The sequence below is a fragment of the Saimiri boliviensis genome, chromosome 16 (genome assembly GCF_048565385.1).
Source record: "Saimiri boliviensis isolate mSaiBol1 chromosome 16, mSaiBol1.pri, whole genome shotgun sequence".
In the NCBI taxonomy this organism is placed as follows: domain Eukaryota; kingdom Metazoa; phylum Chordata; class Mammalia; order Primates; family Cebidae; genus Saimiri; species Saimiri boliviensis.
In genome coordinates, this window is record NC_133464.1 from 28343207 (window position 1) to 28369619 (window position 26413).

The following is a 26413-nucleotide window of genomic DNA, read 5'->3' on the forward strand; positions in this document are numbered from 1 at the left end:
ATTGACTCAATAACTATTTCAGAATCTGTTTCTACTGAATTTGGTCATAATCTTGTATAAAAAAATGAAACAAATGAGGTATTAATTTCTATCTTCACGGTGCTTTCTGAATTGGGGGAGAAATGGACATAGAGACCAGTATAATCACAGGGTGTAGGGTTTTTAAAAAAATGCCTATGCTAAAACTCTAGCAATAAAGATTCCAGTTCACAGTATCAGAAGTAATTTGGGAGAGATAAGAATGTTAGAGTTGATTTTTAAAGATGATTATGACAAAAAGGTACATTAAATTTCGTAACCTATTTGTATAATTTATTTTAATTTGTATGGCTTGATATTGTGCAAATAAATGAAATTAGTCTGCAACATTTGAACTTAACTGAGCTATGTTAAATAATGTACCAGACCAAGAAAGTTAAGAGATTTCCTCATTGGTTACAGCTATGCTATTAACTGCTATATAACCTTAAGTTAGTCACTTAACTTCTCTGGGCCTTGCTTTCCTCATCTGTAAAATATGGGCATTAAATAAGATGAACTATGAAATTCTAATTAGTTCCTTAGTGGATGAGTACTGTATGTCCCTTTTGTAGACCAGAGAGTTTACTTTCCAAAACCAGAGAGGTTTTGTTTAACTTTTCCCAAATTCTTCCAAGAATAAAGTTTACATAGAAAAATTAATCACAGAGTCTATTTATTTTAATTCCTGATTAATGCAATTTTGTTTTAAAAACAGAGAAATGAGAAAACAATATTCAAAGATTTAATAAATATTTTAGAGGTAGTAGGATGTATGGCAATATAGACTACAAGAATCTTAGAGATCAATAATTTTATTTTTTAAGTCAATACCCCAAATTCTATAAACAGAAAAAAGCAAGACATATACTAAAATGTGAAATTTTAAAATCCTTACATTTTGTAAACTCTCTAACTTGTGACTTAGTTTTACTCTTCATGACAACAGTTTGTTTATTATAACTAATCCCTGAAATCTGGTTGAACAAAAATGGACACATGGCTAGTTTTAGAAACTGAGACCTCCAATGTTGCATTACACTTGTAAAAAGCTACAGGAATATCATTGCTGCTAAGGGTCCTGGAGTAAAAAAATAAAAATCAGAAATATCATTTCATATAGAGGACAGATAATATAATAGATATGGCTGAAATAATAATTTAGTGAGTTGGATGATAAGGTGGAGATAGTACAAGCAAGGAGTAAAGAAATGGCTAAATGTGTGTGTCTGCATGTGCATTTGTGTGTGGAAAACACAGAGACAGAGACCTATATTTTAGTTATTGACATTATGGCAAGTTAACAAGTGTTATTGTCTCCATTCTCAGTACCCAGTACCATAATTCCAATGCCACAGAAAATGATAATTGAGAGAAGAAAGAGAGAATGACTTGGATATGTTGAATAACCACAAACCAGAGTGGAAGCCTGAGCACCATCACATTCATGTACAGTTCAGGTGTACCTTACCTGGAAAGGTCATTCTCTTGCCTTTTTATCAAGTTGGAAAATGGATATTTTTAGATCACAAATATAAGAATTGTATTTTCTGAGGGCATAAACACCAAGTTTTTCTCCATCTCCTCCAGCTTGTCTATTGCTTCAGGGATTACAGCTGATGGAGAAAGTTCTTAGAAATACCAATACCCAGCTGGGCGCGGTGGCTCACGCCTGTAATCCCAGCACTTTGGGAGGCTGAGGCGGGTGGATCACGAGGTCAAGAGATCGAGACCATCCTGGTCAACATAGTGAAACCCCGTCTCTACTAAAAATACAAAAAATCAGCTGGGCATGGTGGCGCATGCCTATAATCCCAGCTACTCAGGAGGCTGAGGCAGGAGAATTGCCTGAACCCAGGAGGCGGAGGTTGCGGTGAGCCGAGATCGCGCCATTGCACTCCAGCCTGGGTAACAAGAGCGAAACTCCGTCTCAAAAAAAAAAAAAAAAAAAAAAAAAAAATACCAATACCCAAAATGTAGCCACATAGAGGTTTTCTAAGAGCCTCCTGGTTTCTGCCCTAAGACCACTAATTACACAACACTTGCGAAACAGAAGCTGTTGCTTAGTCTTTGAGTTCCTCACCCTGAGCAGACAGTAACAACCAAGATATGTAATACACCTATGAGAATATCTGAGAACAATTTCTTTAAGAATTTAGAAAAGAAACCTAAAACTCCATTATATGCAAGATAGATAGATCTCTTTCTTTATCTCAACCTATATCTCCCTCTACATTAATTCAGAAAATTTGATAACTTAAAATAAATGTGGTAAACACTAAGTAGATAAGGGAAAATATATTAGTAACAAAAACATTAAAAGCAATTTTAAGAAATAATAAATTAGAATTGCTGAGCACAAAAATAGTAAACATGAAAGAAAGCTTCCAAGAGCTATAATATAGAGCAGAATGAATATACTAATGGAAAATAAATGAATGAGTAGGCTGTAAGAAGTTGAGAAATACATCACATAAGAAGAAAAATATGATTCTTTTTAAACATAGAAATTTGCAGGAAAGACCAAAAAACAGGATAATTTCGATTTCAGAAAAAGATCAAAATGAAGGGAAAAATATTTTTTAAAAACCCTAAAACTCTCCTAAAATTAGAGAAAAATAATTACTTTTAGATTGAAAAATCTAAACAGGATAAATGAGGAATGGGACCACAACTGAGTACACTTTATTAATGCTTCATGATGTAAAAATCACATCTAAAATATTTTTGAAAAAAACAAGAACCAATCACTTACAGTAGAACTGCCAATAAACTCAACCTCAACTGTATATTTTATACTCAGTAAAAGTCTTTCCATCGAAAGAGGAAATTATTCTGAGAAATCCAAGGTATCAGAATGTCTTTTTATCTGCTTTGAAAAATCCTTATATAGAGTAATTATATATTTTTTGTCTAAACTTCTTAGCATGGCTAAATGCTGAATAATTATCATCTAAAGAATATCTATAACTGTACTTATTGTTCGAGGTAAACTAAGTCTGTCCCACGCAAACTCAGACAAATGATCACACTACTGTTGGAAAAGATACACTTTCAAGAAGAAAAAAATTCAGATAAAGGTCTGTATAAGGAAGAATAATATGTAGTAGCTTAGTAAAATATTATTTTTATAAAATTTTACATATTACATTCAAAATCTGAGACTTGAAATTCTACATCAGGTGGCGTCCCCAAACTACAGCCCGTGGGTCCCATGCGGCCCCCTGAGGCCATTTATCCAGCCCACCCCCCTACCCCCCTGCACTTCAGGAAGGGGCACGTCTTTCATTGGTGGTCAGTGAGAGGAGCACAGTATGTGGTGGCCCTCCAACGGTCTGAGGGACAGTGAACTGGCCCCCTGTGTAAAAAGTCTGGGGATGCCTGTTCTACATAATAGCAATACAACAATAATGATGATAGATGGAAGAGGCAAGGGAAGTTGAAGGGTGGTGAAACCAGTTTTGAGTATTGGTCTTAGGATATCTACATCCAATTTAATAAATTTAACTAATTAATAAAGAAATATAAGAATGAATTTCACTAAGCTAGGGGAACTACGACGACAATAGAACAAAATTTATAACTTCTAATCAACAGAATAGTAAAACATTTCAATAAAAGTCAGGAAAGAAAACAAAAACACGAGAGTGTACATACAAAATATAAGTAAAAGGTAAAATACATTTTATCGCATTTATTACAATAAATTAATATGAGATATACCATCAAATCAAGAAAATCTCTCATCTGTCAACAAGTTGTCCACAGGAAACATAATAAAGCAAATCAGAAAAAAAACTAAGCTTATTCAGGGAAGCATAAACCAAAAAAGTGAGTTATCAATTTTAAAATTATAAAATATAGAATAAAGCTTTGACATAAAGATAAAAATTTTTAAATATATGTTTATATAAAGTTTAATTACCATGAATATACACATTCACACACACATGCACACACACACACACACACACACACACACACTTTCACCTCAGAATATATAATGCAGCAATGAAATAAAATAAAAGAATAAATAGTTGAAAATCTTCAGAAATTTATATCAGACAAAAATATTGAAGATTTAATTAGCTGAATTAAATTAAGTCAACTAGAAGTTTACCACGAAGGAAAAAAAAAATCTTTTCAAAGGCATATAGCTCATCATATTAAGCTCCAAAGAAACTTTTAATATATTTCAAATAAAGATTGTATTGCAGCTTTTTGACACAAGGCCTTTGTATCAGTTCATTGTCACACTGCTATGAAGACATACCCAAGACTGGGTAATTTATACAGGAATGAAGGAAAGAGGTTTAATTGACTCAGTTTTGCATGCTGGGAAGGCCTCAGGAAACTTACAATTATGGAAGAAGGCATGAGAGAATCAGAGGCATGTCTTATGTGGTAGCAGGCAAGAGAGAGAGAATGAATGAGCAAAGGGGGAAGAGTGCCTTATAAAACCATGGATCTTGTGAGAATGCACTCACTACCATGAGAACAGCATGGGAGAAACTTTCCCCATGATCCAATCACCTACCACCGTGTCCTGCTCTTGACATGTGGGGATTATGGGAATTAAAATTTGAGATGAGATTTGGGTGGGGATACAGATAGAAAGCATATTATTCTGCCCCTACCCCTCCTGAATCTCATGTGTTTTCACATTTCAAAACCAATAATGCCTTCCCAACAGTCTCCCTAAGTCTTACCTCATTCTGGCATTAACTCAAATGTCCACAGTCCAAAGTCTCATCTGAGACAAGACAAGTCCCTTCTGCCTATGAGCCTGTAAAATAAAAACCAAGTTAATTACTTCTAAGATACAATGGGGGTATAGGCAAAGGGTAAATACATTCATCTAATAGGAGACATTGGCCAAACCAAAGGGCTAAGGCCCCATGTGAGTCTGAAACCAGGCGGGGCAGTCATTAAATCTTAATGATCTCCTTTGACTTCATGTCTCACATCCAGGTCACATTGATGCAACAGGTGGGCTCCCACAGTCTTGGCTGGCCCTGCCCCTGTGGCTTTGCAGGGTACAGCCCCACTCCTGGCTGATTTTGTGGACTGACATTGTCTGTTGCTTTTCCAGGCCTGTGGTGCAAACTGTCAGTGAATCTGCCATTCTGGGTTTTGGAGGACAGTGGCCTTCTTCTCACAGCTTCACTTGGCAGTATCCCAGGGGGGACTCTGCATGGGGTCTCCAATCCCAAATTTCCATTTTCCACTTTCCTAGCAAAGATTCTCAGTGAAGGCTCTGCTTTTGCAACAAACTTCTAACTGAACATTCAGGGTTTTCCAAAGATCCTTTGAAATCTAGTGGAGGTTCCCAGACCTCAATTCTTCACTTCTGTGTACCCAACACCATGTGGAAGTCACTAGGGCTTGGGGCTTGCCCCTTGTGAAGTAACAGCCTGAGCTGTAAGTTAGACTATTTTAGCCACAGCTGGACCTGGAGTGGTAGCAGCTGGTGTCAATTTCCAAGGCTGCACAGAGAGGTGGTGGGGTAGGTAGGTGGGGACCTAAGCCTAGCTCACTGAACCGTTTTTTTTTTTTTTTTTCTCATAGGCCTCCAGGCTTGTCATGGCAGGACTGCTGTGAAGGTTTCTGACACATCCTGAAGACATTTTCCCCATTTTTTTGGTGACAAACATTTGGTTTATGCAAATTTCTGCAGCCAGCTTGAATGTCTCCCTGGAAAAGAGGTTTTACTTCTTCACTACATGGTCAGGCTGCAAATTTTCCAAACTTTTATGTTCTGCTTGCTCTTTAAATGTAAGTTCCAATTTCAGATAATCTCTTTCAAGTTCAAAGTTCCACAAAACTCTAGGCCAGGGGAATAATGCCACCAGTATCTTTGCTAAAACATAGCAAGAGTGACCTTTATTCCAGTTCCTCATTTCCATCGGAGACCACCTCATCCTGGACTTTGTTGTCCATATCACTATCAGCATTTTGGTCAAAATCATTCAACAAGTCTCTAGGAAGTTCCAAACATTCCCACATCTTTCTGTTTTCTTCTGAGCCCTCCAAACTCTTCCAACTTCTGCCTGTACAGAGTTCCAAAGTTGATTCCACATTTTCTGGTATTTTTATAGCAGAACCCCACTTCCGATACCAATTATTTTTATAGCAGAACCCCACTTCCGATACCAATTTACTGTATTACTCCATTCTCATGTTGCTATAAAGACATATCCAAGACAGGATAATTTATAAAGGAAAGAGGTTTAATTAACTCACGGTTCCACATGGCTGGAGAGTCCTCAGGAAACATAATCATGGCAGAAGATGAGAGAGAAGCAACAGAATGTCTTACATGGCAGCAGACAAGACAGAGCCAAAGAGGAAAAGCCCCTTATAAAACCATCAGCTCTTCTGAGAACTCACTCACTATCATTCGAACAGCATGGGGAAACTGTCCCAGTGATTTAATCACCTTTCACCAGGTCCCAACCTTGATATATTATAATATAATAATTTGAGATGAAATTTTGGTAGGACACAAATTGAAACCACATTAGCCTTGCTTTGTCACCTAGACTACAATGGAGTGGTGTGACCACTGAAGCCTCAACAGCCTCAGACTCCTATGCTCAAGTGATCCTCCTGTTCCACCTTCCTGGCTGTTTGGGGCCATAGGCACATGGCACTACAACTGACTAATTTATTTGGGGGGGATGGGTAAAGACGGAGTCTATGTTGCTCAGTCTAGTCTTGAACTCCTGTGCTCAAGCCATCTCCTGACTTGGCCTCCAAAAGTGATTAAGTTTACAAGAGTGAGCCACCACACTTGGCCCATTTTAGGTTCAGAATATAATGCAATATAATTCAATCGATAAGGAAAGGATAGCTAGTTTGACTGATAGGTAGAGATATATAGTCATTTAAACCTATAGTTCAAATATAATTTTGTTACATTCAATTTTAGAAAACTATATATATATATATATAAAATATGTATATATCCACCCCATATATATGTGTGTATGTATATATATACAAAAATCCCCTAAAAGCTATTCTCAGTTAATTATTATTCTAATGCATGATTTTAATAACTATATATAGCATTTTATGTATAAATGTGAATTTTAGATCTAATGCTTTCTTACTGGATATTAAGCAATTTGCCATTTTTCTGTATTATAGTTACTAAAAAATATGACTATATATAAAGCTCCCTAAATATTTCTAATTTTTTATTAATGATAATATCCTTGAGGAAATTACCCCCGAATTATACATGAGCTGTTGCTTTTACATTCATAAGACTTTCATAACAAAATCATTTATACAAATTTAGAATTTTTTATTCTTTCATCTTTATATATTTATTTATTGGGACAGAGTTTCACTCTTGTCGTCCAGGCTGGAGTGCAATGGTGTGATCTTGACTCACTGCAACCTCCACCTCTTGGATTCAAGCAATTCTCCTACCTAGCCCCCCGAGTTGCTGGGATTACAGGTGTGCACCACCACACCTGGCTAATTTTGTATTTTTAGTAGAAATGGGGTTTCACCATGTTGGCCAGGCTTGTCTTGAACTCCTGACCTCAGGTGATCCACCTGCTTCAGCCTCCCAAAGTGCTGGAATTGCAAGTGTGAGCCACTACACCCAGCCATTATTATTTCTTAAGGTCAAAAATTACCTTTTATTGCCTAATACAACCGTCATTTCCACTTTTATCTAAATTTGAATTCTTAGAGCATTGTAATCAATTAACTGTTGAAACATGATCTTCCAGTTTCTATAACATTTTATGACTGTACGTTTCTCAAACAATAAAGCTTATTATTTGTTCATCTATTTTTCTCCACTCTACTTGATGTTTAACTATCAAAGTGCCTCAGGGCTCCCACTATACCTCTTCCCACCCCCATGTATATGGTATAGATGCAGGCTCATGATTACTAAAAGCACTTCCCTACCAGAGCTATCCTAACTCTGAATTCATCTATAAGCTTTGCTTGATTTAACTACTTGGATGTCTTTGAGCTACTTCAAATTTAATATGTCTGTTATGGACTGAATATTTGTTTGCTCTCTATAATTCATACATTGAAGCCCTACCTCCCATTATAACAGCATTTGGATGTGGGGATTTGGGGAGGTAATTAGAATTATACGAGAACACGAGGCTGGTACTTTCAGAATGAGATTAGTGCTCTTACAAGAAAAGATCAGAGAGTGTCTGATCTCTCTCTCATTCATACTATATACATGAAGAAGAGTTTATGTGTGCACACAGAGAGATGGCGGTCACCTGTGAGCTGTGAAGCTGGTTTACTGTGCAGTGGTCACCAACTTGTTTCAGTCCAGTGGGACAAAAGATTTATGCACAAAACATATTACATGAAGTGGTTTATTATTTACAGATAGGCAGCAAAGGAAAACTAGAATTCATTTCAAACTAGTTCCTGAATACTCAGCAAGCTTCCTGGGGTGGATAAAGTCTTGCTGCACATATTCCACCTGCAACACAGCTGAGAGACTCTAAGAAGTAGCATGCCCTGGGTTTTACACGCCAGGTGTCCCAGAAAATGCTGGGCTAAAGTGCTGTTCTGGCCACTGTCTTTCCTATATCAGGAAATTTAGTTCCAAGTATATTCTGTAGTTATTAATTAGAATAACAAATTAGAAAGTTGCAGGATAAACTGGTTTGGTTCATTGCCACCCAGAAGATTATCCTGAAAAAGCCACGAGAAAAGGCCTGATGATAAAACCTACATTGTGGCACCTTGATCATAGACATCTCAGTCTCTAAAACTCTTAGAAATGATTTTCTGTTGTTTAAGCCACCCAATCTATGATATTTTGTATTATGGCCATCTAAGCTAGCTAAAACAATCTCTAAGATACTGTTCTTAATTTTTACTTCAGAGTGGTTCACCAGTTTATTCTTAGTAAAGAGCAATAAAATCTACCCAGATACCAAAGTCAAAAATAACAGTCATGGTTTACTCCACCCTCTGACCCCTCACAACCAATTCAACAGAAAACCTTTTGCTTTCTGACTACAATATACTGACTCATTCTTTTTCTCTCCATCTCTGCTGATACCACTTTTGCCCAAGTCACATTTAAATCTTGAACTATTGCCACCAGAGTCTTAACTGATTTCTCAGGTGACTTTCTATACATTCTTTGTGGTGGAGCGATTTTTAAAAATGTAACTTACATTATATTGGTCATACCCTTTAAATCCTGTAATAGCTTTGCATTAGATTTTGAATACAATCTAAACCCTTTAACATGGCCTCTTGACCAGGTCCAGCTTCTTTCTCCAACTTCATCCCTGGCTGCTTATCTTTTCTCACTCAGCTCCAGTTACAACATTCTCTGTGGGTTTCTAGAACGTGCCAGTCCATAGAAAGCACCAGTGTTTTGCCTTGGCTATTCCCTGTCTTTACCTGGATTAGTCTTCTAGACTTCTGCCTATTCCTTTCTTTGGAGATATAAACCTAAATAATCCTATGAGGTCAATTATTTTCTGTGTTTTCTAGTGAAATATTACTTTCTTATTAATATAATTGGCCCTTGCTTCATCTAGTTATTTGTTTGTTTTGAATATTTTTCCCTTTTAATTTATACAATTTTTTTGTTTCCCGAAGCAGAACATAAGGATATGAGAGGAGAGCTTGTATTTACTTTGTTTTTCTCTGTGAATGAGAGTTTTCCATTTATTATGGTGTCTGGCCAAGAGCATTGGCTTAAATTATTGCATACAATGATTATATGAGGGAATTTTTGCAGACCTTAACCAACAGTGGGCATTTATAAAAGACTTCTAATATAAAATCCATATATACAGACATTTCAAAACATCTCTAGACAAATTAAAATTAAAACAAAACTTACCAAAATATATGAGGCACAGCAAAAGTGATTCTAGGAAGGACGTTTATAGCAATAACCACCTACATTAAAAAGAAGTAGGTCAAATAAATAACCAAACTCTACACATCAAGGAACTAGAAAAAGTAGAAACCAGGCCCAAAGTTAGCAGAAGATAAATACCAAAGATTACAACATAAATAAATAAATAATAGAAAGAGAACAGAAAAATTAATAAAATTAAGAATTGTTTTTATTTAAAAAAACTGACATTCTTTTATTTATTATCATACTTTAGATTCTGGGGTACATGTGCAGATCATGCAGGATTGTTGCATAGGTATACACATGGCAATGTGGTTTGCTGCCTCCATCCCCTGTCACCTAAATCTGGCATTTCTTCCTATGTTATCTCTCCCTGACCTCCCCATGACCCCCCGCTGTCCCTCCCTTGGCTCCCCCCAGTAGACCCCATGTGTGATGCTCCCCTGCCTGTGTCCATGAGTTCTCATTGTTCAACACCCACCTATGAGTGAGAACATGCAGTGTTTGATTTTCTGTTCTTGTGTCCATTTGCTGAGAATGATGGTTTTCAGATTCATCCATGTCCCTACAAAGGACACAAACTCATCATTTTTATGGCTGCATAGTATTCCATGGTGTATATGTGCCACATTTTCCTTGTCCAGTCTATTGTTGATATGCATTTGGGTTGGTTCCAGGTCTTTGCTATTGTAAGCAGTGCTGCTATGAACATACGTGTGCATGTGTCTTTATAATAGAATGATTTATAATCCTTTGGGTATATACCCAGTAATGGGATTGCTGGGTCAAATGGAATTTCTATTTCTAGGTCCTTGAGGAAGCACCACACTGTCTTCCACAATGGCTGAAGTAGTTTACACTCCCACTAACAGTGTAAAAGAGTTGTTATTTCTCCACATCCAGACCCTGCTTGCCTGGGGGTTACCTGCGGGGGCTGCAGAACAGTAAGAGTTGCTGCCAGTTTCTTCTGCCGTCTTTGTCCCAGAAGCGTACCTGTCAGATGTTGGCCTGAGCGCTCCTTTATGAGGTGTCTCTTTGGGTATATAGTGGTTGTCGGGGAGCTGCTTGAAGAGACAGGCTATCCCTTATAGGAGCTCAAGTGCTGTGCTGGGAGCTCTGTTGTTCCATGCAGAGATGCTGGGCAGGTGCTTTCAAGTCTGCTGCTGCAGAACTCATAACCGCCTCTTCTCCCAGGTGCTCTGTCTTAGGAAGGTCAGCTTTCTTTAAAAGTTCCTGTTTAGCCGATGCCTTTTTTCATAGATGCCCTGCCCCATACGGAGTACTCTCGTCACAGTCTGCCAGCAGAGGCTTTGCTGAGCTGCCGCAGGCTCTGCCCAGCTGTGTGTGATCTGCCTTGGTGACGGTGGGCTGCCTCGGTAGTGGTGGTCGCCCTTCCCCCCACTGAGCCGGACTGTCCTGGGTCAGCTGTGCTTGCTGGGAAACTCTCAAGACAGAGCTTTACAGATTGCTTGTTTTGTGGGGGTGGTACCCGCCGAGCCAGATCCCCTGGCTCCCTGTCTTCACTCCCTCCCTTTCAGTTGAATGGGCGTCTCCCAGGCCTTCCAGGCACCAGCTGAAACGGCCTCCGGATTTGTGTGAGTTTCTGTGCGCCTACACAGTGCCGGCTGAAACCTATGTGCTGAAAACTCATGGTGCTTTTCCGCATGGGAATCTCCTGGTCTGTGGGCAGTGAAAATTTGTTTGGAAATGCGGTGGGCACTCACCTTCTGCCGTTGTTCTTGCTGGGAACTGCACTCCAGAGCTGTTCCTATCGGCCATCTTGGATCCTCTCCTGACCTTCTTAATTAGGTTAATAATCAAAGAAAGAAAGCACAAGGAAATAAAAACGGAAATGAAAGAGAACAGACGCCTCAAATATAATAAAGATCAGAAGGGGCTATTGGGAACAATTATATCTCAAACAATTGGACAAGGTAAAATGGATGGATAAATGTCTAGAAATGTAAAACATACTAAAACTGAATCGAGAATAAATTGAAAGCCTGAACAAAGAAATAATAAGCAGATAAAATCATTAATAAAAAATCACCAAATAAAGAAAACTTCAAGACTCAATGGCTCGATGGGTACATTCTAAAATTCAAAGAATAATTAACACTAATTTTTCTTAAATACTTCCCAAAATAGCAGAGGGAACACATTCAGACTCATTTTATGAGGTCAATATTACCCATCCCAAAGCCAGAGAAAGAGTCCACAAGAAAGGAAAATAGACCATTATGTGTAATGAACATTGATACAAATATCCCCAACGAAATGCTAGAACATTCCTTTCAGATGGTGAGAATGTAATTCATAGAGATATGAAGATATGAAAAGAAAGCAGTATATATTGTTTATGTGAGTGGAGAAAGAGACAAAAGCCATGGAACGCAAATTAACTATATTAGACATTAAAATCAGATGAAGAAGTACACAGAAGAGACTTTCAAACAGACAACATTTACATTAATTGAGAGTACAAATGAAAGAGCCAGAATTGAGTTGGGTAAAGGTAGTTGCATGAAGCTGATGTTTCAGATGTTGAAAGAAATGAAGGTAGAGCTTAGAAGTGTCTTAAGTTTCCCTTACCCAAATATCCCTGTAAAATGAAAAAATCCCTGTAAAAATGGCTAGAGAGATAACTTATTTTAAATACATTTTTCAAAGAGTTTCTTAAAGTTGTTTTGAAAAAATGCCTATATCAGAGACTACATTAGACAAGGGTGAGCATTATGTAATCCAGAAACATCACAGTAAGGTTGGATGACATTTCCACTAAATGGCTATCTATCCTCAGGAAAATAACCTATATTTTTGAGCCTCAGTTTACTCACTTGTAGAATGAAGTTTAAATATGATGTCTAACTCAGAGAACTTCTGGAAGCAAATGATTTAATACATCTAAAATGCTTAGAACAAGGCGTGACATCTAGAAACTTTCAGATGGCTGAAAATATTAACTATTATATTAATTGCATGTAATTAGCTTTAATTGTAACTAATACTTTAATATTCAAGTAGTAATAAATGAAATTTTACTAAAGGGAAGAGGAAAGAAAAATATTTTTTGTAGGGCTTTTCATTTTAGATCTATTTTCTTCACAATCTTATAAAAAGGCGACATTTGAATAGAAAGTGTAAGGAATAAGGAGCAAGCCTATACATACCTAGAGGAAGATTATTCTAAGCAGAAGAAATAGTAGGTAGAAAAACTTGAGGACAGCATGCTTTTGGTGAACCTGAGGAACAGAATAAATCAGGCAGATGGTGGTGAAAGGTAAGGTCTGGAAGGTGAGCAAGATCGTGCTCAGTCTTTCAGTTCTGGACAGAAAGGTTCGATTTTGTTCTTATTGTAAAAGGAAGCCATTGGAGGATTGGGGTAAGAACATGATATATTAAAAAAGATATTTTGAACCATTGTGTGGAAGACATCATATGATGGGAAATCATTTTAGTAGGAAGATTTGTTAGGCAGCTATTGATTTGTTAGGCAGCAGAGAAAAATGATGAATTCAAGTGGAACAATAAAGGTAGTGATGAGTGTTTCCTATAGGTAAGATAAAAATTAAACATTGAAAAGAAAATTAACTCATTATTCAGAATTATCACATTTTAAAATAAGAGAGTTTGGATTATTTTTATATTGCTTGTTCTCCTAAAACACCACAGCTCTCAGAGTGGTTGTGATATTTCATTTGGGGAAGATTCACAGAAGGTGAGAATTGCAAATAGCCATCCTATAATTTGAAATTCATTTTACAAAAATATTGAAACAAACACGTTCGGGCAGTGTATCAATGTGGCTTACCTGCGGTGCATAAAATAGTGCCGAGAAGTCGTAAGAGAAAAATTGGCAAAATACGAAATAAAAATCCTTTTGACAAAAGTACCAAGGTAGGCAGAATAATTACCCTCCAAAGATATTTATGTCCTAATCCCTGTAACTTTGTGTAAATATATAAAGTTACCTGGCAAAGGGAATTAAGGTAGCAAATAGAATTTAGATTCACTAATACATTGGCATTAAATTGGTAGATTATCTCCATTTACCCAGTTGGGTCCAAAGCAATTCATTATTCCTCAAATGTGGAAAAACAAGGCAAAATACACTATGTCAGAGTAAAGCAATATGAGAAACTATTGATGAGATTAATGCAACTAGACCTTGCTCTCTTTGAAGATAAAAGGGGGCCACAAACCAAGAATGGCAGGTGGTTGTCTATAACCTGGCAAAACAAGAATTTAGATTGCCCTGTAGAGCCTCCAGAAAGGTTAGTAACTCTGCTGATAACTTGATGTTGGCCTAGTAAGACCCATTTCAGACATATGAACTGTAAGTTAATAAATCTGTGTTGGTATAAGCTATTAAATTTGTGGCAATTTGCTTCCAAAGTAACAGGAAATGAATACAGTCAATAAAATATGTTTATATTAGGGGAAGCTGAGTGAAAGGTATATGAAAACTTTGTAATATCTTGTGACTTTTCTGTGAATCTAACATTATTCCAACAGAAAAGATTTGAAAAAATAACTCCCCTAAACATTCAAGCACCATCTTTCTAAAATTGACCGTATAATCAGTTTCCTAACCTCCGCTTTCTACATTAACTCTGTCAATTAGTTTTACTCTCGTGCACCAATTAAAGCAAATCTGAAACCTGAATACTATCCTGGATGTTTTCACTATCTCCTAAAGATCACCTCCTAACAATAATTATTCCACAAAGTAATGTATCAATTATTTTCTCCATTCTTACTCAACTTTGTGACTATTACTAGAGACTTCTAAGCCATTTACTTGCTTTTAATATCTCTGCATATCTCTCTGAGTTCTCTTAATACAAACAACTATTCAGGATTTTCCATAACAATCCATAATGATATTCTCCTATCCATAGCAATATACCCTTTCAGAAGCTCATACTTGCTCTCCATTTCTTTTCCCCTTTCTCTGTTCTATCCATAAGACTCCAGGTACAGGGAACTCCTCTATTCTCTTTGAACATGCTATAGTATTGACACATAATTTTTTTTTGTATTTTGACACCTTTCTAAAATATTTCACTACCTTTTCATTGTTTCATAAGTCATAATGGTTATAATAATTACAGTGAAAAATTGACCTCTCCATGATCTTTTATGGATTCGTTTTCTGTGACCTTACACAGTAAGATCAGTTAGTTGAGTTACTCACAGGTAAGTTGGCGCTTAGTTCTATTGCAGCACGTCACATTGCATTTTGATTGTTGGAAGTGTATACTCTCCATCCATCTCTATATTCTTCAAAGCAGAGATCATGTCTTATTTGTCATTCGCTGTCCAATAGCTACAAATAAACTCTATTATCAGCTGTGTATAGGATTAAAAATTGCCCAGGAGACAAATTCGAAAGCTTGTTACAAATGGAGTCTGTTTGTTGATCTACATATATTACAGTTTCATCATTTACATAAACTACTCTTTAGAATATCACTGCTTGACTCCAGTTTACTAAGGTTAGGACGCAGCACCTGAAACTTAAGAGTAAATATATCTTTGTTATATTAATCCTTAATATCCCCCAAGTCTTAGAGATCTGTGAACTAAGGGCAAGAGTTCCAATGATGTGCCCAGCAACTTTCCCCTAGCTTGTATTCAAGACTCAAGTGATATTTATCATCCTATCAGGACACATCTGAATACACTGAAGCTAATGGGAGGCTCATTCAACTTAACAGGATACACATTTACTTAACAGAATACGCATCAACTTAACAGAATACAAGTGTAACATATTTGACTTCCATACAACTTTTGATGCCTTCCCTTTGTTAATTCTGACTGCAGAGGCTAATGCCCTTGCAGTGGCATAGAACAGTAATGAGACAAAGGAAAGCAATGGGAATTGAAAGGCAGGAACTGATTAAGTTGATGTTGGTGGCATAATAGAGGGGAAAACTGAATGTGAAAAATGTCAGTAATGAAATTATTTGAGGCTCCCAGCTTGAATGGATGAGAGGATATTATGATCATTGCCAAAGAATATTAGTCATCAATGCATCGCTGTCTTTTGTTGTACACAAACTCTCCTTTGTGCTAATATATTTTTTAAAAAAACCCTGTGAGATACTAAAAACTAAATAAATACTGTAAGATTTCTAATTTTCTTGTTAATTAGATGAGGTGTAATGAGGCAAATATACTGAAAACAACAATGCATGAAAGGAGAGAAAAGTTGGATTTAATTTTGCCTTTCAATTTCCATCTGTGTAATCTGGGGAAAGTACCTTTGCTGAGACTTTTTTTTAGGTGTATTTTTAAATACAACAAATTTGTTGTTTTATGTAAGGACTATTGTGTATTTAACATCAAAATTATGTATGTATATATGCAATGTATACTTTATATATTAAAATAAACTAAATTCCAACAATCTATGTAATATTGGGCATTACTATTATTGAAGTTGCTTAAAAATTATTGCATATCTTTCTTCTTGCAGTCAGAAGACTCTTGAAATTGTTCATATATTGGTTTTCTTTGCCCTTTGACTTAAGCAATTAAGAATTTTAATGCACAAAATATAAAATAGAAACTTTATTCATTGTTAGGCTCACGACTATGCCAATTGCCAGTTTCAGGGTCAGGTTTCCAGCCCCAGCTGAGGTTCGAGGGGAGTGGGTAAATGGGCACATAGCTGAAAGAACACTTGGGGCCATAGGTAGGTGAAATATAGCTTTATTCAGCATTTGTCTTGGCTATCTGCTCTGGCTATGTGGCTCCTCTCAGCAGCTGGCTCTGTGGCTCCTGCCACCCGCACTCTTGCAGTTAGACTCCCTGACCTGCAAGGCCAACTACAGGGTCAGCAGCTTAACCCTTTACCTCTGGGCACAGGCTGGTTCCTGGCTCCCCATTTGCCCAGCTTCAAGGCAACTAGTTCTACAGGGGTCAGCAGCATTACTCTCTCTCTCTGGGCACCACCGAGAGCTGAGCCCATATAGTGTCAGCAGGGCAGTTATACCTTTTCAAACAATAGTGGCTCAGAGCCAAGTATGAGCTTACACAGGTCATATAAGAAGTGGAGTTTGTGCCTGCACCCTAAACTCACTGAGTCATTCTTGCTGGGATGTCTACCTCAACCTATTCCTTGACCAAAGCACAACCATGTACCTTATATTCCACCCCATAGGCCGAGGGAGACATAGGTTTTGGGCTTGCAGACCTAGTACACAGGTTTGGCACATAGGTCCTGGTCCCAAGTCCTCTTATAGCTCTGCTGCTAAAGAACTTATTCTCAGGGTACTCTGCTGTTCTAAGTAGGCACCTCACTTTGCAAAGTGGATGTCTGTGCCTTTCCAGTCTAGGGGTCATTACTCATGAATGTACCCACCCAACTATTGGGCAAGTCAGCTGCAAGACGACTGTAACTCACCCTGCCACACTCTTGTGAGAATGAAGGGGAGAGCATAGGCAGTTAGCAACTGTTTCTTTATTAGTATACACCAGAGCTCAGCCCTCTTTCCTAGTTGGGACTAAAAGCCTGCTGGAACTCCCAAGCACTCCATGCACCAATGTAGGCTCTAACCAAAACCATCTGTGGTCACATGCACATTGAGTTTAAATGGGCTTCCGGGGTGAGTTGCTCCACTCTGCCCTTGGAGTGTAGGACACTGTATTGTCTAGAGTGCTTGGGACCCAATCATAGCAAGAGGTCCTGTAGTATGAGAATGCTATATTGCTCTTTGTTGACCTGGAAGTGGAAATAATAGTAAGGCCTTATGGATGTGGAGATGCAGGGGCTTTTGGGCTCCAGAGAAAGATGTGTGGTGGAGGCTTGGCTGGCTCTCAAAATAGCAAAGTGCCATAGTTGCTTTGGTCTCAGGCAGTGTGTGGGATCCAGCATGAATATTGTCTCTGGAACAACGTCATTGCTTGGATTTCGAGAAGCTCTCTATTCTAGTTTAAGGATCCATGAGGGTCAAGGGGCTCTCCTGTAGCTAGGATTGCAGGAGTCCATGGTGGGAGTGCGGCCCTATTGAGATCTCTTCCTTGCCTTTTCCCCATAACTGGGGCATTCCTTCTGGATCCCGGTTGATATTGGCCAGGTAGACTGCCTCAATTCACTCTTCTTTCATGCCTCAGAGGTTCCCTGTCACTTCCTGACTGAATTCCATTGTTTTGTCTTAAATGCTTTATTTGACATGTTGTTGTCTATTCAGTGCTTTTGTCCTTCGTGGAGAAGGAAAGTGCCGGGCACCTTTAGTCAGGCATCTTGAAGCCTCCTTGCACTTGAGACTTAAACATTATCATCTTCTTCATAGACACTAACATAGTTAGCAAAAGCAAATTAAACAATTTCTAAAAATTGTTTAAATGATTAACCAAAACAAAGATAGTTCACATGGACTCATAATTGAACACATACATCTTTTAGGTCTTGCTCTTAATTCTGTGTTAAGACTTCTAAGTAGAAAAATAAAACAAGGATCTTCCTTTGGATTAGCACTATGAAAACTGAGCAAAGTGAATGAGACACAAAAAATCTATGAGAAAAGATATTTTTACTTGATTGCCATTTAAAAACTTTAATGCATTTTAATCTGCATAAAATAAATGCTGACTATTATAAAACTATCACTTGGTGTAAGACATAAAGTATATCTCTTCAGAGGCTTCCTTTATGGCAAAGAAGATCTGTTAAAAGTTTGATCCATAATTTTATAGTTACGCCCAAGGATGCAAAAAAAAAAACAAAGGAGAAATAAAAATACAAAGGATAGAACATCCAGTGCAAGCTGAAAAAAGGACATTAAAATATTATTTTAATTGTAAACATGCTAAAAAGTCATGGTTTATGTTAAAGTAATTATATCAAAATAAATACTGAAAAGTACTTTATTATTTTTTGTTGTCATAGTTTGGCTTTTCAAAGAAATGATTCATACACCCCTCTCCCCCGACAGTCTCTCATGTTCTCCTGCTATACCCTCTTCTGCCTGTGGGGATCCTTAAATATGATGATATCTCTAATGGACTTCTTTTACCCAAGACAATTCCTAAATAGTAGACAAGTCTCATTTGAAACGTCCCCTACAAACGTTCCTGTTTCCCTGTACTATGGCAGTTGCTAAACTAGGGGTACCATGTGTTCCTAATCATTCTGAGCATCTCCTATGGTAACACTTAAAGAACTTTACTTTTAAAAGTTCACGAGTAATAGCCTTTTCTCCCAGCAAGGTGATGCATAATTAAGCTTACTATTGCTCATGAGGAGAGTCAAGAAGTCACTCAGACACTTGAGACATCTCTACAGAGGCCACGCAGAAAACATAGGACTGGAAGAGTCCGTTGAAAAGGAGAGGCAAAACAGATTTTTGTCTAGTAGTCCCTCTGACTTCCCATATGTCATTGATTCAAGTATGCCTACAGGGAGTTAACTCCCACTGATCTGGGTTCCATGATCTTACCCTTTCAGCAGCTTTATATGAATTCTGAAGTAGTGGCAGGAGACAGGATCAGGTTGCAGGGCTCTTTGTTAAGGGTTTGAGAGACAGGTGTGGGCCACTGCATCTGAGGGAAACATGCCATGGGCGAGGTACAGAAGAGGGGCCAAAAAGCTAGCACTGTTTTCTAATCTGCAATTCTACATCTCACAGAAATTCTCAAAAATATTTAATATATTGAATATGATTCCCACTTCCTACGCGAGTTAACAAACACATAGTGATTAAACTTCTTACACAAGTTTGTTAAAACATTAATAAACATGGTGCTAGAACTCAGTGTTTCTTATATCACAACCATGTCATTGTTTTCCTAGTCTAAATACAGTGATGGTATAAGTTTTGGACAATTCATATTGAAACAGGAAGTGGCTGTACATTTGACTTCAGCCATCCTTATTAGTTGATGATTCATGTAATTGGTTTTATTAGTAAGAAAAGAAGCATTTTATTTTGAGAAACTGTCAAAATAGACGTTCCTTCCTTGCAAAGCAAACTTTTTGTTTAAAGGCAATTGTCTAGTTTGGTGTTTAAAAAAAACACAAATTCTTTAAAGCTACTGTGGCTTCCATAGTTATGAACATATAATGTTTCTGGGACAACCTTAGAATAACTCTTGGACACATGGGAAAGCTATTAAAAAATAAAATGCTCTTTAAGCTCCTCTGACTAAATGCTTATGAAACATTAAAATAGTTTTTTTTTTTTTTTTTTTTTTTTTTTTTTTTTTTCAGAATGTAAAGGTGCCAGTTTTCCAATGAGGCACTAAAACCTCACGATATTGGAGAAGACAAAAAACAGATTATTCAGTTACATAAGCAAAATTACTTTGATTTTAGAAACACACTTCTGTGATTAAGTACTAACACATTATACTAAAGCACACAAAAAGCAAACATGTCACACAAGCAAAATTTCATCCCAGTTGGAGTGAAATATAGTATTATTAAATTATAATAATATAATTTTACATAGTCAAAATGAACTTCTTAGAGGGCATAGAAACACAATGACTAATTGAGTATTTGTTGAAAAAGAGAGTACAGGAGTTTGCATTCTTTGAATGTTTAAGAAGCAGCAGGCTGGGCATGTGGGATGTTGGGAGGCTGAGAGGGGAGGATTGCTTGGACAAGGCATTGGAGACCAACGTGAGCAAGACAGCGAGACTCCATCTCTACCAAAAAAAAAAAAAAAAAAAAAGAGAGAGAGATGACAAGCCTTCAGATTCTATGAAAGAGTTCATAATACATAAACATCTCTTATTTTTGCTCTGCAAGCATCTGTTTGCTGAAAGAAGTTGAAGGAAGTTAAGATTACCAGAGGATTTTGTCCCCTGATGTTAAAACAATTGAAATAAAGATATAGAAGGCCAGCCAGGTTGCAAAGATGACCTAAAATCTTCTCATTAAAATGTTCACTTCTGCTGATTTGGAATGCCTGCAGAGATAAATGGTAGGAGAATTTACTATTGTGGTGTGGTTACAACTCTTTAAAGCATTAGTGACCCCAGGGCCTTCCAGGCCTATCCACCCCAAATCATGCTGGTTTTGTTTATATTTCTGAAACTGTAAAAGATCCATTATAATCCCATAAAAGAAAGAGAAGAATTAACCTTATATCCAATACCCTGCTCTCTTTGACATCAAGATATTTTTTAATTAGAAGAGTGCTTATTTACCATGTATGCATGTGAGAAATACCTAATATAGATGACGGGGTGATCGATGCAGCAAACCACCATGGCACATGTGTACCACCTATGTAACAAACCTGCACATTCTGCACATATACCCCAGAACTTAAAGTGTAATAAAAAAAAAAGAAATGAAATATCTTTTATTTCATGATTTTTTGATATGCATTGTTTTGTGGATATTTTAGATTTGATCTGTTGTATATAAGTAGAAAACATTTTTCACCTTGTTAATATATACTGATTATGAGGCTAATATTAGAATAGAAAAAACTGGATTCATGAAGAAAATTCTATTCATTATTCCCAGGTATTTAACACTTTTTTTGTAAACCATAAATTCTACATAGAAGAATGATTCTAATATATATATAATATATATATATATATTATATATATATATAATATATATATATATATATATATATATATATATATATTTTTTTTAGACAGAGTCTCACTGTGTCACCAAGCACCAGGCTGGAGTGCAGTGGCACTATCTCAGCTCACTGCAACCTCCACCTCCCAGGTTTAAGGAATTCTCCTGCCTCAGCTTCCTCAGTCGCTGGGACTACAGGTGTGTGACACCACACCCAGCTAATTTTTGTATTTTTTAGTAGAGATGGGGTTTCACCATGGTCTTGATCTCTTGACCTCGTGATCTGCCTGCCATGGGCTCCCAAACTGCTGGGATTACAGGTGCGAGCCACTACACCTGGCCGAATGATTCTAACATTTAACTTCTAACTGTATTATGCAATTCTTTGTCTTGCCCTTTTTTTGCCACATCATATCACATTGTGGAAGGAGGCAAATTACTTAAAAAGTTAATAGTTACCTTTATTTCTTCTGAGAAGTCTGTAGTGGCAGCAATCGTCTATCAATCAATGCAAAGAGAATATTCTTTATTCACAAGCTTTATTACAAATAGAGTCTCTTTATTAGAGCCAGACACTCAATCCTTAGTGTTTGTTTGCAAAGTCTTGTTTAGGTTGCAGAATACATGCAAAGGCATTAAAAAATCATATATATATATATATATATATATATATATATATATGTCTATATTTAGAAAACAGAAATGCCACAGGACAGTAGGCTTGGTTAATTTTTTAATTGCTTTTCATTGTGATCAAATGTTCATAACATAAAATTTGTCCTGTTGTGTATGGCTTATTTTTACATAACATAAGGTCTTCAAGGTTAATCTATACTATAGCATGTATCAGAATTTCATTCCTTTTTAAGGTTGAATAATATTTCATTGTATACTTACACTACATTTTTTAATCCATTTGTTATTTGATGAACATGTAAGTTTCTCATGCTTTTTTGCTATTGTGAATAATATTGCTATGAAAATGGGCATGAAAATATCTGAGTTCCTGCTTTCAATTATTTCAAGTAAAGGTAGTTTATAAAATAATGCCATTTTTTAAGGAACTGCATAACTGATTAAAAATTACCTCATTTTACATTCTTGAGTGATTTTATTATCAGTTATTTTTCCTAATTTTTTGACTATATGATAGCGTACTTAAAATTGAATCATATATTTATTTGTTAAAAGGAGAGAAAAGTTAAATGTTTATTGCTAATATGTATGAATACCTGACTAAATAGGGCAAACTGTTACCTGTATCTGCTAATTTCATAATTATATAATGAAAATGATTAATAATTAGCTCTTGATATATGTATATTTGCAGATATTTATGGTACTGCAGTAGGGGGGTGATTCAGCTCTTTACCTAAATCTGGTGTGAATGTTGAGATGGTGTAAATGTGCATTGAGAAGTTATGAAAAGGTTTATTATTCAGGTAAAGAGACTTCCTGGGTTATGCAAGACTGGTACACAGCCAGTGTGGAATGACTTGAGCACATTGGCCAGGGTTGGCTTGGAGTTCTTTTTCTTGGTAGCGGGGGTAGATTTGTGAACATGTTCCAGCTTTTGGGTTGCGGATTATGTGGCTTGTATTTCCACTGGTGCCAAGGGACCTGTGAGCTTGTTTATCGTCTTGCCCTGTTAAGGTGCTAGACTAGAGGGAAAGCGATGGAAATGGGGACAAATAGCTTCCAGCAGTCAAACATCAAACATGGAGTCAAACTCTTTATTGCTATAGAAAGTGTGATTAGAATTTCAAACACTTAATTTTACTAGTCCTAAAAGTCACTGGCTATGTGATGTTAAAATAGCCAATTAACCTTCCTAATTGCTTTAATACCTAAGAGGGTTTTAAGAAGATGTTTTGAATTACAGATATTAACATCTTTTGAAGTACTACAATAGTTGATTCTAAGTAGTCTGTGCCCTAGAATCCACTTGCTTAAGCATTACAGATGCAGTCTCATGCTATTGTCACATTTAGACTTGTGAGACTGCCTAAATTCAGCACACATTTTGTACCTTAATCTTGTAATCTTGACCAACATATATAGATTCTTCATTTCCCAGTTTCATATGTATAAAATCAGAGTATTAGGACCATATTTCACAATTCCTTATTTTGAGGATTAAATCAGTTCATATATTTAAAACATTTTTTTAAAAAGTATCTAGCATATACTAAACAACCTAAGTGTTAGTTATTTGTGGAGAAATTAATCAGAAAAAAGCAAACAAAGTGCCTCCAAATGGTAAAATTAGATCCCCAGTTTTGGAGGTGGGCCTCAGTGGGAAGTGTTTGGGTCAGTCACAAAGGTGGATTCCTCATAAATGGCTTGGTGTTTTCCTCATTGTCATGAGTGACTTTTCACTCTATTCATTCCCCCATAGAGGTGGTTGTTTAAAAGAGTCTGGCATCTCTTTCCCCTTTCTCTTCCTTCTGCTCTCTCACCTTGCGAACTCTGGACATCCCACCGATCTCTGGACATCCCAGCTCTGCTCCGTGTTCTGCCATGAGCAAAAGTAGCCTAAAGCCCTCACCAGAAGCAGATGCTGGAGTCATGCTTCTTGTAGAGTCTGAAGAATTGTGAGTCATATAAACTTCTTTTCTTTGTAAATTACCCAGCCTCAGCTATTCTTTTATAGCAACACAAGTGGACTCAGGCAGAAAATGTCCATATTTATGAAGATATTTTTTGGGGAAAAAAGCATGTGTATTTATATTTGTAGTTCCTCAGAGGAACATTTTCTTCAGTTCAATTTCTTATTAGTATTATCTCAAAATTATATAACTCATGTAGAGTAATTTAACTCAGTATACACATTTAGAACTTTGGCCAGGTGCAGCGCCTCATTCTTTTAATCCCAGTACTTTGGGAGGCCAAGGAGGGTGGATTACCTGAGATCAGGAGTTCAAGACTAGCATAGCCAACACGGTGAAACACCGTCTCTACTAAAAATACAAAAATTAGGCAGATGTGGTGGTACATACCTGTAGTCCCAGCTACTCAAGAGGCTGAGCTGGAGAACTACTTGAACCTGGGAGACGGAGGCTGCAGTGAGCCCAGATCGCACCACTGCACTACAGTCTGGGCAACAGAGTGACCCTCCATCTCAAAAATAAATAATTAAAAAAAATAATTAAAAACTTTATATGGTACCTTAAAGTATCTTTTATATTCTTTTTGGAAATAAATAAATCATCAAAGGGATACTATTGGTTGTTCTCAGAAATATCATTTATTATTCCAGCCTCTGTTATTCTAAAGTTGATAGCAGATTCTTTAAACGTAGCAAATTTCTGTCAAAGTAATAATTACAAGCAAGCTGAATGCCTCAATAGCATTTTAACACATAGGAGTCCTGGGCCCGCTTTCTAAAATGTGAATAACAGAGATTTGCCTTGGAATTTACAATCATCTCTATCATAATTAGTTAAATCACTCCAGTGTCACTGAGCCAAAGTTCTGGCTCTCATTTCAAAACACACATATGCATTTTCACATTGTAGCAGTCAACATAAAGATAACTCTCCAAGTTTAGAATTTTGCCCTTGGGGGATGATTTTGACTGTGTGTTAGTGACTCTCTTTCCTTGTATTGGTATTTACATACCTCTAAGGAGAATTTTTGCTGTGTTCCAGAGTACAAAAGAGGAAAAGCAGAGCTCTGAACACTCAAAGGGCACATGTAAGTTTGGCTGTTAGAATTACAGTTGCAAACCAATTACCTCATTAGCTCATAAAATCCTCCCTGACAGACATTATGTGATGCATGATGTCTCTTTTTACTATCGTTCAAAGTTTCTTGTTCTATTTTCTATAAAAATCCTACTACAATAAAGATGTAATCTTGAAGAGATACCTTTCCTCCTCATCTTTAGAATGGTGTAATCTAGAAAAGACAGTTAGAAACCTGTTGAGGCTTCAGTTGTCACATATGCATGCACAGTTAGAATTTTCATTGAAAGTAAATATTTTTATAGGCAGAATGAAAGAGTTCTAGTTATGGTACAGAAAATTCAGGTGTTTCCTTAGGAATCAGAATAGGACTATAGAATAAGAAATACTGACTGTGAATAGTCAGTCATGTACTCACTCAACGATGGCCCATTCTACATTTATTCGGTGCTATACCAGAGTAGCTAGCCAGTACTATACTTCTATTCATGCAATACATGACTCTAAATAGAGATTTGAAAAATTAGGAAGTGTTCAAAACTGCCAGCATTATAACTGTTAAATGTCGTGTATAAATACATTTCAGAAACATGCATTTGTATATTCCACATCAACTCTGAGGCATTTTTTAATGTTGAGCAGGATACTTAAGAGACGGGAACTTACAATATTCTCAAAGCTCTTAGAATCAGAGAGTGACTAGAGATTGGTGAGACAAACACCAAATATAGTAATGCTTACATATTCAGTCATGAGAATGGTCTACCCTTAGTGGTAAAATATCTATTTACAACTATTTTATATTTACCTATGATGTTTCTGACTCCTCAGAAATGATGGCTACCAAAGGATCACTTGGAGTGTATTCCAGAAATGTTGATTCTGAAGCTGTTATAGAATGTGTTAGTAAACTCTGATATATGGATCAGGGATTTTAAAATTAACCTTCATTAAGATTAGGAATTACAAGCAGAAAAATACATACTATATTCAAATCAAATCCATAAAACATAGTGATGTGTGGTTTCCAAAGTATTTTAACATGAAGTCCTTTATTATCATTGCTACCTAAGGCATTTCAAAAGATCAAATGTGAGATAAGACAGTTGTATATCTAAATTGAAACTAACATGCCCATCACACTTCAGATTTACTTTCTTCATCCAACACATGGGAAATGCAGAGGAGTTAGATATGTGGTTGGGCATATTTACCTGGCCATGACCTTCCCATTTCTACCCATTATGAAGAGCAAATAAAAATTACTGG